The sequence below is a fragment of the Anguilla rostrata genome, chromosome 4 (genome assembly GCF_018555375.3).
Source record: "Anguilla rostrata isolate EN2019 chromosome 4, ASM1855537v3, whole genome shotgun sequence".
Taxonomy (NCBI): domain Eukaryota; kingdom Metazoa; phylum Chordata; class Actinopteri; order Anguilliformes; family Anguillidae; genus Anguilla; species Anguilla rostrata.
In genome coordinates, this window is record NC_057936.1 from 47406080 (window position 1) to 47426050 (window position 19971).

Below are 19971 nucleotides of genomic sequence, written 5' to 3' on the forward strand. Positions count from 1 at the left end.
CACTTAAAATCTAAAGAGTACTTGCATGTTTTTTTCCTTCATTAACTTTCTACAGTCTAAAGTCAATTTTATTTGTTGCTAACTGCACATTTTTAGTAAAAGTCAATATAAATCAATCATTATATTTTTGGTTCACTGTTGACATGATTCAAAGGACATATATTATTAACTTACAGTGGAAACTTAATGTGTACTAACAAATCACTGCAAATTTAGATTTGTTTTTTCATTCACAAGCAGTTTGGTGAAACTTCTGAACTCATTAACTAGTTTGGGGAAGAAAAAATACTGTTTAATATAAATGTGAGTAAGCTAAGGACAAATACTATTCAAATTAATTCAAGCTTGTTTTTATGACATAGACTAGAGTGGGTGTCAGGACAGCTGGATCAACTATGATGTCATGCTAATTGCTCAATCCATGGACACCTTGTTACTGCTATCTTCGATGATTATTCATTTCGAAAAATGTAACACGTCTGATCATGCTTCCTAGGCCAAAACAAACATTAATAAACATTAAGAACATGTCTTAATTAGTTCCTGGTTTTATAATTTTTCATTGAAGTACTAACTGTAGAAATCAAATGTAGCTTTGCCGGCAACTGTCAGCCTTTTCCCTTGTGAAAATCCATGGCTGTAAACACTATCTGTACTGGCAGTATATTGCATTGTGAATTGTAACCCATGTCTTGGCTGGCAAAAAATGAATAATTCATGCAACATAAATGAGTAGTTTTCACTGTCAACCATTCATAAAGGACAAGCTTGAAAACAAATGTCACTAGTATAATAGCTTCCGGATTTGCAAGTAAATGGAAAATCAAGAGCGTGCTTCAATCCAGCTCAGCTGGCAGTCATTCCTGTTTTCTCCCCTCTTGACCCTTGACTTCACGACTTCCTCAATAAGACTACCATTTCAAAGCCTGCTCATAGTCTCATCCTTTGATCTTTATTCATAAAACGGAGAAGGCATCTATGTGCACCCCCCATCCCTTCCCCCGTCTCATTAATAAGCACTTCAGTGGTGGCATACATATCAAGATATGTTGGGCTAGAGGAAGCACATGCAGATTATCTGCTGTTTGCTCGCCAGTTGAAACTTTTTCTTGGCAAAGACTGGATGGAAATGTGCCTGCCAGGGTCCTGAGAGTGTTGGGCATGGCACTGCCTGATTGGTTTTTATTTCTGCAGACACAGCCCTTTGCATGGTCTTACACTACACTGCTCTGCTTCTCTTAGTGACATGACTCAGCCCACCCCAAAGCAATGCACACACACTAGCGATTCTAATAAAGTCCCTTTAAATATGTATCTGCTCTAAACTTTATTCAACAGCCTTCACCCTCAGAGGCGAGTGAGGTAGAGCCAGTAAAATGCTCCATTGCTGCATAGCCATGTCAGCAGTTTCGCCAAGCTGGGCCTCAGTCACAAAGAGGCTTTTATGCGTTAGGCGAAGGGTTTCAATGCAAACCTTTACTTAATCCGGTGCCATTCTCACGGTTAAATATGGATAAGATGTTCTTAAAGCATAATAGGCCTGCTCTTAGCATGACCACTGGGATCAGACAGGGAAGTCATTTGTATCTTTTGAAGATGCACAAATTATTTTTTTTAATCAGTTTGTAGAAAACAAACGTAGCTGTGAGGAATATAGCACAATCTTGCATTTTTTTGTAATTCAGTTTAAAAAAATTTTTTTTTTTTTACTTTTCACACAAGTTAGTTCACAGTCAAAATAATTTACATCCCTCTGTTGAGCAATCTCCCACCCTCCCGTCCCTGCCTCTCTCCGTTCCATCCCTTGGGCCCCCAGCGTATTGTGTATATTTTAAACAATGAAAAGCATAATTTGTCCTTGTATCTGTTTTCAGTTTCATCACAAACCTGAAATATGTATTGCAGTGCCTATCAGCAAAATATCCATTTATACCTGAAAACACCGCTGTGTTCTGTTCACCTCTATTCAGTTAGGAAATAACACGTACATAAAATGCATAATATGTTTTGATATTGTAGTGTAACTGCGGAAGTTGGTGGCAAGGAATTCATTCTTGTCACATTTAATGGTGTTAATTTGATTAATGGTTTTAAAATGGCCCCTCTATAATCCTTTGGTATTTATGATGCACAATGCTGCCTGTTTTACGAACTAATCATTTTTTAAATTTTTCATTGGTTTGAATGGAATGCTGAACTTTAACTTGTCATTTTGTAATACTTTAGTTAATTCTTCATAGTTTAATTCATTACAATTTAAACAAAATTAAATGGGAAAAAATGAAAGATGTCAGATACAGGTTCCTCTGTCATTTCTCTTACAGTATGTGACCCCTGTTTTGCCAAGTAATTAATTTATGTACTAAGTTTCAATTTTGAATGAAGATGGAAGAGTTCAGTCTCATGCAGCTATTGCAGTTATTAATCTCACATAGTTTCCTTAACTTTGTACTTAAGCGTAGGTGGCACCTCAGAAAGTATCTAGGAGAACTGTTTTTTCTGAAATCGGTCCAGCGTGCTGCTATTTCTGGATAAATTAGCTGATTAACAGGCATTTTGGAAACATGCTTGTTGCAACTGATGCTTCATGTGAAGTGAGCCATGCTTATGGACAGCTGGGCCTGCTGCAGCATTGACACGCCTATTGACTGATGGTGATTCTCCTCCTTTAATTGTCAGGGCAACAGACTTGCACAATGATAAACCCACAGAAGGAGAGAAGCAGGCTGGAGGTGAAACTGCAGGCTAGCAGTGCTCATAACTGATCAGAATCCAAAGTTTAACAAATGACACCACCATGGGGACAATATTCCATATGCAACTTTCCGCCGAAGCTTTAATCGATCACGAAGCAGAATTATCTCAATACATTCATGAAAGACATAAATATATGAACAGTCTTGCAGAATCATTGCAGACTAACAATGAATGGTTCCAATGTTCAATATCTCATCCTGTCGTCATTTTCTCACTGTATTTGGAGGTGGTTTTAAAACAATGATCCTAATTATAATTTTAAATGTAACAAATCCAACAAATGCACACCGTGCTTTTCACCTTTTTTTCTGGATTCAAAAAACTGCCTCCCCGATTCTTAACAAATCATGATGATGCTTTCTATCACTTATTCTTTGCTGTTTTTTTGCAAGTTTTCTTGTTAAGAGTGAAAACTAAACAGCTTAAATAGAACATAATGTGCTCTAGCTTGAAAAATCAGCAATAGGGCTATGTTCAATAATGGATGCAAATTACAATAAAAGGTTTTTCAGGGAATTGAGATTTCAGTGTAATTAGCAATGAGGTTTCCCTGCAGAATAAACTACAATAGTCCCTCGCTGTGTTTTTGTGCTGTACTGCTAATCAGGAAAATACAGTATTATTATTATTAAGTGTGTTTAAGTGTATATTAAATTGCAATTTGTCAGTTATGATATTGACCTGGTCACAGCTAAATACACAAATGGGGGCTTGAAGAAGTAGGAAAATTAAAATTTAAAAATAATGGATATCATACACACACACACATGTTTGTGTTGCTATACTTGTGAGGACTTCCCATTGACTTGTATTCATTTTGTAAGCCTAACTCTAACCTCAACCACTACATGCCTAACCTTAACCCTAACCCTAAGTCCTAACCCTAAAACAGCCTCTTGAACTTGTGGGGACCAGCAAAAGGTCCCCACCTTGCGTAATTCTCCTCATATTTATATCCTTGTGAGGACATTTGGTTCTCACACAGATAGTTATACATGCCCACACACACACACACACACGCTGCTGAACATGTTCAAAACAGCAACTAACAGCCACATGCCAACAATGAATTTCCAGTGAGTGCACTGGGAGGCACTGAAGAGAAATTAGGCCCATTGTATGTCACAGTGAACTCCACTAATCCATTACTGTAGAAACAGGGAGGGAGGTCCAGCAGGTCACACATCAAACACTAAAATGCATTAAGATAAGATGTGGAGAAAGATATGGTGTGAAAATTACACTGGTGAGAACACAGGTTTATAAGTGCTGATATTAATGCAAATTCAGAACGGTGAGCGCCTGTGCTGCTGTGGATGAAATCATAATGTCCATCGTTCTCTCCTCCTCTGGTCCTGTCTCAGCTGACAGCTCCTTCTGATTCCCCCAATACAGCCGACCTATGTGAAACAGGAGTGGAGGGGCATGCTAAGGTGACCCTGATTCTAGCGTCAGAGATTTTAACATCACTGTTATTAAACGAATCACCTCAGGTCAGCTGTTGGCAAGCAACAGGACAGCAAGCTATCATGGTAACCAGAAGCAAACTGGCTGTGTAAAGATGAAACAGAAAGCTGCAAGAACATTTCTGGGTCTTTTCTGTTATTTTCACCCACTCAGAGAATTTGAAATACAGTGCATCGAAAAGTAAAATATGCAATCTAAGTAGAGCTTTAAGAGCCAAATATTTCCTGTTTTTGCTATGATCAGCATTACTTTTAACCACACTAGTAACAAATTATAGTTACTGCAGCCTCCACTGTTTCATAAGAGTTCTATACGGTAATTATTTGTAATATACACCAAGAGAGAAAATGTGCCCTGTTTTACTGACAACAGTAGCACAAACATACCTGAGCACTAGTGGAGTTGCTCATTTCTTCCAGTGCAAACAGAATATATACCATCTCAACCTGGCTCAGATGTTTCATAGTCTGCAATAAAGGCATTTGCATGAGCATGTGTTGACCACTTTGAAATTAAAAATATTTGACACATCTAATTTGGTGTAGAATCAGTCATTTTGATGGGGCTACTGGGTAGTTAATTCAGTTAAGGCATCACGCAGCGATGATGAGCCCCATGGTCTCAGATCAAATCCACTGAATTCAGACAGGACGGGTGTCGACTGCAGCAGTTAGCTGCATAGATTGCTTCAGCCAAGGTATGGGAAGGTTTGATTGTGTGTCCGCAGTTGTTTCATTTGACATTCAATCAGCGAACTCTGCTGGTTGAATGTCAAAGATAAATATAAATGGTCATCCTCCAACCCCACTCTGTGCAAGCTTGGCTGAGGTCTGTGGTGTGAAAAGAAGCAGACTGGTGACACCATGTGTTTTGGAGGAGGAGGTGGGGTTTGCGCATGAATGCGGCTGTGACTGCAAATAATTAGACATGTCAAGTTAGGTTGAGAGTTGGTCTGCCCCATATTGGGCACCAAATTATTATTACTTTTTAAAATAATAGTAAATTATTAAATAAAAATATTAATAAAAGATTATTAAATAAACATGATACATTTTGACCCATCCAGACCACCTCGTAACTCAAACACAGATGCTCTGTGCTATTTTTGTGTTTTTATCAATGCACACATAAAACGCTGAACATATGGGGCGGTTAATGTACAGATGCCCAAGACTGTGAATCTTTCAGCCACATATATCAGGTGTGACGAAACTGCCAGTTCGCCCTGCTGCAGGTGTGATACAGTCTCCAAAAGTGAAGCACTCTAATTCGCCACTGCCTTGAGTTACAGCATGCTATTTGACACGTGCCTTGACTGCAAAAACAGGGCCCTACGCTCTACTTTCCCCTTTAAAAAAAGACCTGCTGCAACACCAATATGTACTCCTCTGGAAAGCTGTAGTGATTTTCTTGTATGAGTGAACAGAAGAGGAACTGGGCCAGATCGTAATCCTCTTCTCTGTGTTAGTGCTGCGCTAAGACTTTTCCCCGGTTCTCCTCCAGCTCCTGCTCCTGCAGGGTATTGATAAATAGACAAACTGCCATCTCCATTGACTTGCCTGCCTGACCAACTTCCACATCTGCAGCTTACATCCAGTACTGATAAATCTGCACCAGTGGCTGGTTGAGCAACAACAACAAACCTGCTTACACCAACTCTTATGGATGTTTTAGGGGGAGAAAAAAATGTTTTTGTAGTCTTCCGGTTTGAGAACCCTAGCACTGTTGCTGATACATCTAGGAGAGCAGACATAAAAAGCTTCATATGATTTTGTTTGTATAATAGCTTACATGGCACACACATGAATGCATGAAAAAAAAATGCTGAAGATGTTAATAGCATTTGCTCTTAATTTACAGCAGAGGAACCTCAAAATATAGTGAATGGTTGTTTCCTTTTGGCAACATTTATGGTGGTTTAATGGTATGTCCAGCACAGATCTGGGAAAAATGTGGATAATAAATATGCTGTGAACTGATGCTGTGAAATTGTGTGTCCTCAATCGGGTCTCACAGAACTGGCAGAAAATCAAACAGTGGAGGTCTCTCTCTGTCCAACCACCTGGACCAAACAGAAGGGGAAGCAAACATCAAAATGACAGCATTCTAATTCCGAAGTCACATGCTCAAAATGCACACAGAGACAAGTGGTATGAAAAAGGACTTCAATGACGAGAAGCAACTCACAATGAAAAAAATTGCGTGAGCTGCATAAAACAATGGAAACAATGCTTTTACAGGTAGTTGGTAGCAGGTAGGGTAGTGCATCCCTTTTATTGTGAGAATATTATTTTGCAAGAGAACAGATGCAACACAGTGGCTCGTCTGACATGATAACACTCCAAAAGACAAGTTAGACACACAGCAGAGTAAAAAGGTCTGAAAAGCAACTGCAACAGCGCCATGAATACATAGCAAGCCGGAGCCCGGGACAGAGGTAATGGGGACAGCATCAAGGGGCCAGTGTGCAGAGCTAAGTGGAGCTTGGTTGCTAGGCAGACGAGCGCACACCTGTGGGTAGTCGGGCAACAGGTGAGCAAACAGGGTGCTGGTCTGGAATGTGCGCAGAGTGAGTGATGAGAGTGCTGCCATCTGGCCGGTGAGTGACAGGACCTGGCACACACACTCCTTGGGTACAGGGCCCAGCTGTAGGGAAATGCCCCAAACTGACAGCCAGTCAGACACTAATGGACGTTTTGATACCAAGGCTGATTTATCAAGCCTTATTTACCAAACCATTTTCAGCCCAGCCTCACATAAGTAAACGTGTATATATATATGTATACATATTTTTTTTTTTTTGCAATGATCTTTCATTTACACATGAACTAATCCAAATTAAGCTAATGAAAACGCTAAAGGGAACTTTTTGTTTTAAAGCGGTCTTAAGTTTATCTCAGTAGGGATTTTAAAACCAAAAGTACCCCCCCCGCCAACCACACACACACAAAATCACAATTATTGGGGGGAAACAAATGTATAAATGTAAATCAACATGAAATTAACTTTACTGAATCAAATTCCTGAGAAGAATTATGAAAATACATGTAATGAAATTCAGTGATAAGATTGGGCTTAACAGAAAAAGTTGTCATTTCAAGAGATACGGAATCGTTCAGCACTAATAGGCATTTCACAGTGGCATTTTCTCATCCTTTTACTATACGCAATGACTATGACTATGTCCCCCAATATTAAGGGTACATTTGAACAAATACATTTTGAGCAAAATGACTATCACAAAAATGGATCTTCCACCAAAGCCAATCTCATCTGTATTGAAATAAACAGTTAATAAATGTGTGTTTTAATTGAGTTCTTTGATATCCATAATTAGCTTATTACTCACTTTGGCCTCCCAACTGAAGATAACTTGAAGACAATGGTGAAATTTGAAAGGACGTAATTTCTCCCAATCCACCCGTCTACTTTGTTCTTTTTTCTTGTGAATAACATTTGACGAATGGGATTTTCATTTCTATGAAAAATACTGAATCTACTACATGAGATAACTTGGCACAGTGATATAGGCTACTGTTTAAAAATGAATATAGCAGAACAGTTTCCAAATGGAAATTGATCCTAAGCGCACTCTGTAATGAAGGAATCGATATGCATTTTTATAAAGTAAACGATGTTACAATGGTAAACTAATCCTTTTAAGAAGACATCGGTGTTGTAGGCTACCTGAGGACACTTCATGCCATCATGATCAATAACACCATAAATCAAATACTTCGGCTAGGTTTAGTAAATGAATGGCCATGCTAAAGAGCACAAATCCTATATGCTTACGTGGCCATGATAATAACTTAATTGTTTCTCTCGAAATTGGTCCAGAAACGGGATTTCACAATTGAGTTAATTCTACGGGTGCGTTCGTTTCGAAGGGAAGTTGCGAAGCTGATTCGCGCTGTTTGATTGGCTGTTCCGCGGGAGACCCAGGTGCTGAGAGAAGATGGAATCACCCGGTGAATATCGCGACCCTGACTGAGACAGAAGCATCTTTACTAAACTGTCCTCTATTTCCCCGTCTGGACAAAAGGGAATTACCAACCTGTGTGCTCCATTCACATTACACGGCGAAAAATTAAGTGTAGGCTTGATCGCACGTCTCACGAACAGTGGCTCTCTTTCACGCAAATCGCCTGACTAGCCAGTGTGCTTGTAAGGCTCTTACCACCGCATGACTCGGACTAGCAGAGGAGACTAACGCAAACGCAGTTGAAGTATCCAGGAGAGTGAATTTAAGTAAGTTTGTGATTTTTATCAATTTACCTGTTCCCCGACCTTCTGTGGCATACAGAGGGCACGCATGGATACAATTTGTGTTGCCAATATTGGGTCATTTTATTTTTATTTGTCTACGGTTATTTGAGCTTGCACCTTTGGCTAGCTAACAGAAACACGTTACGTTCGCAGTTGACATGTTTCCTGAATGAACTGCATTATAGACGGGCAGAACTAACTTTATCGCGTCGTGGAACGATATATGTTAATAAGCACTTGACGTTATTTTTTCAGGTTATTCGCATTGATGCAGTTTCACGGACGAGCATTTGTTTATGTACAACCAAACGTATGCACAGGTAAACACATTACTCAAGCTATAATGACAAGAAAAATAACCGTCATAAGCTAAGGTTACGTAGCATCTTCAACAGCTGGTATCAAAGAGGTGGTGAATTAGGCTACTGTCACCGTGTTACCTGGTCTTATTAACATTATATCGAAAAGGTCACTGCTGCAATGTTTGTGAACCGTCTTGTTTGTTAAAGGTAGAATGCGTCCTGATTGTGGAGCGATTGTTTTTGAATGACCAAATATTAAAGGGTTTGCCTGCAGGACAGCACACAGAAAAGGTGACTGATGTGAATATGTCAGAAACCTTTACGTATCCGGGTGGATCATGAGTTATACCTTGAAATGCCATGACGTTTCAGAACAGTTAATGATGTCAGTGCATCATTCTGCGGTGTTTGTGTAAACTTGTGCCATTAATAGGCGATTCGCGTAGTTTGAGGATTTGCATACTTTTCGTCTATTTTTTTATTTATTTATTTTTGGCTTTTAGATCCGTAAGGATATATTACTGATAAAATGCACAATGCATTTGACGTCGTGGGAAATCACGAGCTAATGCCGATTGTAATGCGGTAGAATGCAAGAGGATCAGGAGTGCAATGCCCATTGTGATGCAGTATAATACAAGTCGAGGTGACGTTAGACTAAAATTCTGTTTAGATGGTTGTTCTGTAACTGAGCCCTGCATTTCAAGTAATGCTGCGATTATTTAAGGAGGGAAAAAAAGATTAAAGATGCAAATTATCACATTTTTGGTGAGACTACTAGGGCAACACGTTGAATTGTAGGCTCCATACTTGGGGATTGTACCAATAAAATAAGCAGTAGGTTCACTTTTGCAGTGCATTGTAATAAAAAGTGGACATGGACTTAGAACTATGGGTGGTGAATCAGACTCAAAATGGAAATGCGGAGCAGGTTGTGGTAGAATGGGACTAGATATGGATTTAAGCGCAGTAGCCTAATTGTTCCTGTTTCTGCTGGGTGCCATTATTTGTGATCAGCTGGATAAATTAATTTTAAGAAGTTAGGCTCCTTCTGTGTGATGCTTATAGGCACTTATTAATGTTTATTTAAATTTATTCTTTGAGTCCCGTTGAAATAAATAACAAAATCTTTTTTGGGGGAGCACTGGTAATAGGTGGCACACCATTTAGGGTGTAAGACAGATGGATTGGTTAAGTGCTTTTATAGTCATTCCCTATGTAATCATGTCCCAAGTTTTCCAGTATTCCATAGTTTTCCAGTCATTGGTCTGAACAGTGGTATTCCCATGGAAAATTATGTAGAGCTATGCAAGGCTTCCATGTGTGTGTGAAAATTGTGTGTTTGTTTTGGTTGTGGGGAATGTGATAGATTTTCAATATGGTTGCAAATCAGTCTAATCCATCTTCATTCTGTCTGTACCACACATATAGTTCACATTAGACATTTGACTTTTTCCAGCCATGGATGCAGAACCATGAAACCCATATATTGGACAAGCATAAGCTGGCAAGCACGGGTATCCAATGGTAAAGCTGGTGATTCTTGTAACATTGGAAGGCGACTACCTAATTTGAGTAGCTAACTAATACGGAAGTTACTCAGTAGTCCAGGCAATTTTGGCTTTTGCAAGTGAAAGAAGTTGCCCTTATGCCTACATCTGTGTTGCTTTCAAGAGACTGGGATTTTTAAACTCAGGGGGTACCTTTTGGAATTCTTCAAACAATGGCATTACGCTAGCCTATATTGAAAACAAATAGGCTATAGACTAGGCTATATACCAACCTTGAATTAGGCTAAATATCAACCGCACAAAATAAAATCACATTCGAATTCCCTAAAGTGACACACACGCTGTATTAAATTCCCCGAAGAATACAGCACACAAATAATTTCATAGAGTGGATGGCACAGTGCATTATATAGGCTTGCTGTATTTAAGAGTGATCTGTGAAAATGGCTTTTGAACTCTTTTCAAAACTCCACTTACTTAAATGCAGATTGGCTTTGCAGTGAAAAAGTTTTACACTTAGCATTTGAGGGTGCAACATGTAGCAAGCAGTGTGTAGCCTATGTCCTGTACATAAATATCTACAAAAGTCTTCTTTGATGGAAGTCTCCAAGTCCATTATGGGCTGAAGCTGTCCTTCAACTCTAATCTGCTGAATCACTGGTCTTTTATTATCCTGTTCAAATATTGTTTCAAATGTCGGTGAGGCACTCTGGCATAGTGGTTACTGGTTAGGATATGTGACTAACAGGTTTAAATTCTGGGTGTGGCACTGCCAGTCAACAAGGTGCATATCCTGGATTGCTTCAGTAAAATATCCAGCCATGCAGATGATTTTGTTTAAAAATATGTAGCCTAAATGTCCAGGTGTCTGATGATCAAATAATCCCTGTGTGATATTTTCATAATAACGGATAACTGATCAGATAGAATTCTGGTATAATGGTGTTAAGCAGTGACACTGTTGACAGCTTTGTTGACAGCACCATTTCCTGTGACATTTGCGTTTTGTCTGTTCTGCCTTCTGTTCTGATGCTGCGGGCAATATGCCTGTTAGGTTTTGGCCCAGTAAAAGCAGGGTCAGCCAGTCAGAAGTCATGTCCTCCCCCAAAGTGCTGAAAAGGCTGCTTTACTAACTACAGTAGCTGCGGTTTTTCGTTTGGATGGCATAAGACAAATGCATCCAAACAAAAGTAACTCGTAGGCCTGGGCGATAAAACGATAGCGATATGTACCGGCGTTAGACACTTGATCAATAGCAATAATAAAATTGTTCGATAGAATGTTCGATTGGGGTTTGTTCATGCGAACGAAGTTTGCGTATTTGATGTGCTTTCCTGGCGGTTTACACTCAAATTCATTAAATGCAAACCACCAGGAAAGCACATCAAATACGCAAAGTTTGTTCGCATGAACAAATCCCAAGCGTGCTCCCTCCCTGGTTCATAAACAGTCTATCATATCCCTTTATAATGGAGCGTGCTACGAGTGACACGCAAACAGCCAGTCATTTAACAGGTGTATGTTCGGTTGTCTGACCGATATAAACTATAGTTTAATTAAAGTTTAACAAGGCAAGGTACAGCAGCATAAAAACACAGTTTTTAAACAGTGAATCCTGACATGCATCAAACATAACAGCGATCAACATCATAAGCAACATATCATAACACCGTTGTGTGTAAACTGTGCAGGAAAAACGTACCAACCACGAGCGGGAATTCAACAAACTTATTTTATCACTTTAGCCGCTTCCACCCTTTGGAGTACGCTGTCATAAAAATTTTCCCGACCGTGAAAACTGCCTGACTTGTTTACATTTTGAACAGATGTGGCTAGTTGGTAAATCTGTCGCTGTTTTCGTCGCAGCACTTTCGACACAAGCAATATCGGAAGCACTATCTTAAAATTTTCTTTACCGTGAATGATCAGTAATTATCGATATCGACTGAAATTAAACACATTTATCACAATAAAAAATTCAGGTATATCGCCCAGCTCTAACTTACAGTTCTTTTATACAGGTATTGCCTAACATAACCTATAACATTACATAGTGCCACCAAGATAATACACTATGCCTCTAGAAGAGTTTTCTATTTTTAGATGAAAACAAAATATGCTATATATACACACACACATGTTGGTCATATAATAAATATTTTAAAAGTAGGCTAATATTTATGGGTGTATCAAAATCAAACGTAGATTAGATAATCAGATTAATGATAATTGTGTTTGTCAAAAGAGAGAATGCGTCCTAAGTCCCTGGAAAGGGCAGTGTGAGTCAGACAGCGGGTCTCTGATGGGCTTTATACCCAGGGTAATGAGGTGTGTTGGGATTGATATATTAGCTCTGTGAACTCAGAAGAATGGAGTGATGGAGAGGAGGCTTTCACCAGACTCTCAATCAGTGCTTACCATGGGAAAATTGCTTTAATACAGAATAAGTCATGCCCCTCTCCCCAGAGTTTGACTTATTTGAAAGTTGCTGAGAAATATGATCTTATGGATAGTTTTTTTTCCCTCCTTCCATAATGTTGGTGTGCCCATTAATCTTCAGGTGAGGAACCATTAGGATAAAGACAACCGTTGTATTGAGTTAGGCCTAATCACAACAGTCCTGTTGGTGCAAGGTTTAGGCTAAATCATGATGTTTTTGTGTTAACAGTGTCTTTGTTATTGTACTGTAATTTGCGAAACTGATGATTTTTCATTGTGGCGTTTCCATTGTTTTTGTGCTCCTTAGACAGACGTGAAAGTTACTCACGGTATGGATGTAAGTTGTTGTGGGTATTCGGGAAGTACCCAGCCATTTAGAAGTGTAGCAGGATATTGTGTAATCAAACCATGCATTTGCACGTGTGTCTAGTGCATTTTGTAAAGCAGGGCTCAAAATTGATTAAATATTGGTGCCCAGTAGCTTTGTACACACTTGTCATTCCAGATTGGCTGTCAAAGTGGCATTTCAATCTATTATTTGATTTATTATTTGATCCCAAGGAGAGATGGAAATTGAGACAAACGCCCTCATGCACAGGCAGATTCTGGTGTTCTGTAAATTAGCCTAAAACAAAATGATAGCAAACTCTCAGATAAGGGTTTAGCAGATGCAGATGTTATTTTACATGGAGATATGTGGATTCAAATTTGACCATTTTTCAGAGAAAATTGTGGGATCCAGGCACAAACTCCAGTTGCTGCTTACCATTAGTTGGATCTAACTGAAAGTGTAGGCTAATTAAAGCCAACACTTCTCTCACAAGTTCCTGTATGGCTAATGGCAGTGGACAGTAGTCTGTATAAACAGTCTTCAGGAATTTTAATGATTCTGATTCTGTTTCTCAGTACTGCCTCCTCCACTGATGAGTTTATTCATCACAGGAGAGAATTCACAATTTTAATTTTCAGCTAGCTAGTTTTGACTTAAGACATCCGCAGACAAACAGCATTTCCATTAATTCCTTTGTCATATGCTGAGGTGTCTCTGAACATCTTATGATGGATTAGGCTAAACAAAGCCTGGAAGATCTGAAATGTGTCACAGTTGCATGGTTTATGTAAGAAGACCATACTTTGGAGATTAAACACAGTCGGTTCACACTGTGTTGCTGTTTACCTCTGAGGCATTTGCAATATTTTCTATTTCAGACTACGACATATTCTTACTTTCACCATGTTTAGTAGTTTATTTGTAAACCCTAATAAAAATGTGCAATGAGAGATTGGCTATTTGCTAGTGAAAACCACCTACTTTCCAATGTATAAAAAAATAAATTGTGAATGTCGGTGAGTGACTGAGTGATGAAGTTACACCATTGGTCGGCCGGATCACTTGTGTTAGGTCCAGCCATATACAAGGTTTCTTAGTCTTGTTCGTTAGAACTCTCACGCGGATAAAGACCATTAATAGCCTAGCTGATCATACCAGAGGATGGTTGGATGACCAGATTTTGCTAAGACTTTAGGAGCCACCCACATGGTGATGAATGCCATCTGACCTTTTGCTAATTAGCACAGAGAGGCAAGACCTCTGCTGAACATATTGCTGTACACAGTGCCCCCTACATTACAAAACTGTTTTGGTTTATCTGTTCACTGGAATCAACATTGATTCCAGTTGCAAGTTCCCAGGAGGCATTGGATCTTGTGCTATCCAAGCCCTGACTGACTTAGGCTATCTTGAGCCATGACATGGAAGTCTGCAGGTTGGAACAGTGATGTGAATGATGGGTAATATACTGTTGAGGTCACAGGATCAGAATGTACTTTGACAATGATATATTGAACCAGACCATTGAAGGTGTGTTTATGTATTTTTCTCGTTTTATTGATCTTTAGTTTTAGTTTTATTAGTATTGATTTTGACTAATTTAATAACTGTTAAGGCGTTTGCCTGTCAGTTTTCCTGTTTGCTGGGTAGCTGGGTAGAAAGCCTCAAGCTGAAAAAGGAGAAACATTTAAGGATATGGGGTGTTTTATTGGGGAGTGAAATAGCCTTTCATTCTATTATGTGACTCACAGTCGGGTTTTAGCAGCATGTCCAAATCGCTTTGTCATTGTCTATATAAGAAGGTTTTTAAAATGTCACACTGTCTTATATGAGGACATTTATGAGACTAATATGTAGGAGAAAAAATGGTGGTACAAACTATGCTTTTGTTTTTTCTGTTTTACTATAGATTACTGGATGTCTTTGTGCACTGGAGCAGGTGTTAAATTGCTGATGGGCTGAACACAGTCAAAACTATTGGGAATAGACCATGTTCACTCAATGTCTCCGCTGCACTGTATGTGTGTATTTTTAATTGGTGACTTTAGCTTCATAATTGTTTGGAACAACAATTAAAAAGATATATCTGAAGAACTGTTTCCGCAGTATTTAGGCTAATGGGTTTAATGCAATGCTTGCTTGACAAAGTGTTCCTGTTTTTTGGGCTGTGAAAGATTTGTGAGTCTGAGTTAGCCAGATAGATGTAAAAAAAAAACAAAGAAAGAAAAAACTGATGGTTTAAAGAGATACAGACAAAAGGTTATGCTACGAAGTGATTTGACTTGCCTAAATGTCTACGGTGTCAAACCACACACAGGTTCAGCTTGGCATAGGCCTATAGCATAGCCATTTCTCAGGGACCAGTATGTATTCTGACAGATGCCAAAAAACAATGATCTATGTAAAAAAACAGATCTATGTAAAAAAACAATACATAGATCAGTGCATTAAATTCTCTGAGTTCCAGTCAGTCAGTTCATTGTTATGGTGAGCTTTATCCTTCTGGATACAGGCTAACTGAAGGCTCTTAAGACTTACTGAGAGGATAAAGCAAACAGTCAATTTAGCACATGATTGAATGTGCCCTTTTAGCTCACACATGCATCTGTGTGTTATGTTCTAGCCTACTTTGTGCCCATTTGTTTTTATTTGTTTATTCGCTCCTGGTGCCCCATTGTATTTTGCAGGTACTGTATTCAGACTGTTTGTACCCCAGAGATGACGTTGTTACTGTTGTTGCTGTTGTTGAGTTCTATGAAACAGATGATAACGACAGACGCCAGGGGCTCTGGTAATATTGTGGTTATCCGTGGCGGTCCATAAGTGCAAATAACCCACTTTCAGTGTTCCAGGCTTTGTCCGCGGCAACTTCTATGCTCTGTTTCTCATCAATGCTGTCAATTACAGGAAACTGAATTAAAAAATGGAGCTGCCAATGTGAAGTATAACTTAACAGGCTCCCTTGCATGGCCTGCCTGGTCTGAATGCATCGTGGTATGTCCATGTGGAGTCCATCGAGGTATACAGCACCACTCTATCAAGTGAAAATCAATCTGTTCACGTTTAGGCTAGTTGCTATAAGTGGGAAAACGGTGTCTCAGGCATTGATCAAGAATGTCCATTAATTGCTGATTTGGTTTGCATTCGGTAACTGGAAGCCATGTATGGATAATGTTAATGTCATGCTCCTCAAACCATTGGGGGAATACTTTGATCGGTCGACAAGGACATACTCTTGAAGCTGTTGAAGGTCTATCCTCCCCCTGATCAAATTATAGGTAAACACATGTACTGTGAAAGCAGAGGCTTTATTTTGTTAATTGTATATGCATAGGCTATATGAAAGATGAATAGCTTTGTGTTATGCATTAACCATGTGGATTTGCAACCACTGATAGATGGACGCTCATTTATGTTGAGGAGTTCTCTATTGTCTTCCTTGTTTGTTGGCTATTGAATCTTCTTGAACAATAGGCTTGATTATGGAGTGTTGGTAAAGAGCATGTGTAATCACATTCCTCCTGTTCTCAGCTGGAGGGTCCATCAAAATTACTGGTCAAGAGGATAGATTTAAATAAACTGAACTTTGCCATTCTTGAGTATGTTATACAAGTGTAATTTATGATTCATCCCTGAATAGAAAGCTTTAAATAACCTAATTTAGACCATGGAGAAATAGTTGCCAGCTGAAGGATCACTGAATTTCCAAAGTAATTTAGTTTAAAAAAGATTGTATTATTACTACAAAAAACTGGAATTAAAACACCTGAAGTATGTAAGGCATTTGGATGAGAAATTTCCATAAATCTGCTTCGTCCTTTACTGGTGGAATGAGTTTCAAAAACACAATGGGAGAAATGGGAGTATTGTGCTTTCTTAAACTGGTCATTTAAACTTGAGCACAGAACCTCAAGTGGTCACACTGAAACCAAGTAAAAGAAAAATACCACCAATGCATTCTAGCATATCATTCATTTTGGTCATAAATATCATGCTTCAGCTGTTTCAAACTCATTTCTGCAGTGAACTTCTGTTTTTAAAAATGAAACATTGGGGTCGGCCAAATTCATGAGCGAATTTCTTTGTGGCCACGAGACGGTGAAGTTGTGTTGGGTGGCAGGGGTGAGACAGGGAGGCGGGGCTCTTTCGGCTCTTTTGCCAATTTAAGCAGCAGTTTGAGCCGTCCCCTCCTGGGATCATGGGGCCGCTTCGCCAGGCGTTCCACGGCCGTCTCACTCAGCCGGGAGGGCTGGGCGTCTGGAGCTGCCTGCCGGAGAAGCACGGCCCGTTCCCGGCCACACCGTCTCTCCTCCTCACTGGGAGCCAGGAGCCAGAGAGCTCCCCGACTGTGAGTCAGAACAGCTCGGTTCACCAGTCCTGCCATCTAGTAATTACACGGGCCCATTCCTGCTCATAACATGGGTGACACACAAAATCCTGCCCTTTCAGTTTCCTGTACCTGCAGTAATTGGTTGAACTGAGCAGTTCTGTCTTGTGGCAGAAGACGTTCTTTCTTTTACTTGTGATGTGGAAAGCCACAGGGTACCTGTCACTTTTTCAGAAAATGTACATAAGCTGATCTGTCTATGGTGTGTGTGTGTGTGTGCGTGTCTGTGTGATGTTGTGGCCTTTATATTCCTTTACATATGTGGCTTCATGCCATCTTGTAGCAAGTATCACGTAGGCTATATCATTGCATATGAATTAAAGATTATCCTAATGCTATATCAGACATGTTGTTTAGCAATGTTTAGGCTAATAGTGCCTACAAGGATGTTTACCAGCAGCTTTGTTATTTTCCATCAAAGATAGTAATACCAATAAAGAAGCTTCTGTTTCTCATTTACGCGTCATTAATGTGATGCAAAGCTATATGACGCATAGCCGGAAACTATTGATTATGTTGTGCCTCTGAACATGAATCGTGGGTTACTGATTGTAAAGTAATTGCTTGGAGTAACACAATGTGGAAATGTATTATAAATGAAATGAATAATAGTCACATGTTCGAGTTTCCCATTAAGATAATGGATAGTGATACTGTTATGGAGTAAAGCACAAAGCACTGATTCGCTTCTCTGTGAGCTGGGCATTGCTCGCATGCTATGCCTTCTATTATTGTGCAGGTAATTTACATATTCAGTTTCATTAGAGAGATTACCGGAATCAGTGCTCATCCCATTTCCTGTCCTGGAGGAGGCTGAGCATATGCAGTTTTATAAATCGCTCATTAATGAAGTGCTGGAAAATAACAATTTAGTTGGCCAGGCACTGGGTACTGTAGGTCTATTCATGTGTCCAATACTGCAGAGACCTGGTGATAAGGCAACGGCTGGAATTCAATCATTTTGACGAATAAATCAGACCATTTTTTTCCCCATAAAACACAGTTCTGCAGTCACTAAAGCCAACTGATCACCAAAATGAGCCTGTGAAGAAAAAATAATAGCCTAATGCTTGTTTACTTGTAATAGCCTACAAAGTTAAGGACGCATGTTGATTGAAAACTGGAAATTCTGTACATCATGTAAATGTCAATGAACTGCTAAAGAAAAAACATTTTTAAAAATGGAATCAGGCTGTTATGCTGTTTTTCTTTAGTTTGTGGATGAGTGCTGCAGGCAGATGGGGAGACGTAGGGCGGCTGGAAACTGAGAGGTTGAATAAGGCACCGACTCGACTCTGAATCACCTCAAATGGCTCGCATTGTCAAATGGATTTGCAGCGTACGCACCACAATAAAGTAGCCTAATTGGTGTCCTCCACCCCCACACTGGTCGGTTCTATAAAAAAATGCCCAGATGAACAATCCTTTCCTCCTGGGAATTCAGAGAGTGATGGGCATGTTGACCAGCCAAGATAAGACCCGCCCACAATGGTACTAAAATTAAGTGCAGGGCTCCTCTCAAATAGCCTATATAGACCGCTTATCCTTAGCCCAAGGTATGAGAACTGGCACGATGGTTGTTGTTGTTATGATGGCGACAGTGATAATGTGTATTATTATTTCATTATTACTATTAATTCAATTATCAGATTGTACAGGGCAACTTAGATGGCATGATATGTGAAGGCCATATCAGAAGAGTAGCAACCTGCGAGTTATCGGGTGGTGTAAAGGGTAACATTGCTGAATTAGTAGTGGGAAACGGTATGCAGTCAGATTAGCATGTGTTTATAACTGGAATGACCTTTCCTAATTGCGTAGTTAAGTGTTTGTGTGTTCTCCTAAATTCAGTCTGCTGAACTGATTTATCCGTAGGAGGACACGTGTGATGGCTCAATATCCTTTTGTAACCAAAGAACTCAACGAGAACAAAAAAGTGTTTCTTCATACTGTTTATGCGAAAAGCAATCAGTCATGCTCTGGCACTTTTCCACTCTTGAAATTGGAGGTGTTCCTGCAGAGAGGGAATTTAAGAATCTTGCTGTATGGCAGAATTATGAATTCAGGCATTGTGAAGTCAGTCAGACTACCGGGAGATCTTTCCCAACTTCTACTTTGGAATTTCGTTATTTGTCAAAACTGTCATGAAAAAAAGTATTTGTGTGTAAAGCATTTGTTTGTGCACACCTGTGAGTGTGTGAGAATGTGGATGTGTGTGTCTGTATCTGTACCTGTGTCTTTAGCAATGTTACTTCCTGAGGACAGTCCAGAGGATATAATATTTGTGTGTGTGTGTGTGTATAGGCTATGTGTTTTTTCCCTCCGGAAAAGTGTATTGGTTATTGTCAGGGCTACTGAGAGCGTTGATGTTGCCTCAGCTGAAAAAGTGAGCACTGGCCATGTCACACTAAACATGTCTATAAATGACACCAGGTGTAAACATCCCTCCCGATGGGTGATGACTAATCCTTTTCAGCTCCTCTCATTGCGAAATTGAAAAATGGTTCC

General features: G+C 39.6%; 1 protein-coding gene and 1 long non-coding RNA gene across 5 annotated transcripts in view; one reads left to right on the plus strand and one right to left on the minus strand.

Annotated features, from left to right (window-relative positions):
* Positions 1 to 2815: 2815 nt before the first annotated feature.
* On the minus strand, positions 2816 to 8035 carry LOC135253491 (uncharacterized). 2 transcript variants are annotated; one of them, XR_010329630.1, is made up of 3 exons: positions 7574 to 8034; positions 4611 to 4691; positions 2816 to 4157 (listed from the first exon to the last, which is right to left on the minus strand). It is a non-coding gene; the product is annotated as an uncharacterized LOC135253491 (long non-coding RNA). The 2 variants fall into 2 exon arrangements; XR_010329631.1 differs by lacking the exons at positions 2816 to 4157; positions 4611 to 4691 and adding exons at positions 5956 to 6286; positions 6736 to 6890 and having other exon boundaries at positions 7574 to 8035.
* A 93-nt stretch (positions 8036 to 8128) lies between these two features.
* Positions 8129 to 19971, plus strand: part of myripb (myosin VIIA and Rab interacting protein b) — a 116570-nt gene continuing 104727 nt past the window's right edge. The window contains exon 1 of one of the 3 annotated variants that reach the window (XM_064332829.1): positions 8129 to 8475. The gene's annotated coding sequence lies outside the window, so the exon portion shown is untranslated. The remainder of the gene's footprint in view (positions 8476 to 19971) is intronic. The other 2 variants (XM_064332828.1, XM_064332830.1) reach the window with 2 other exon arrangements.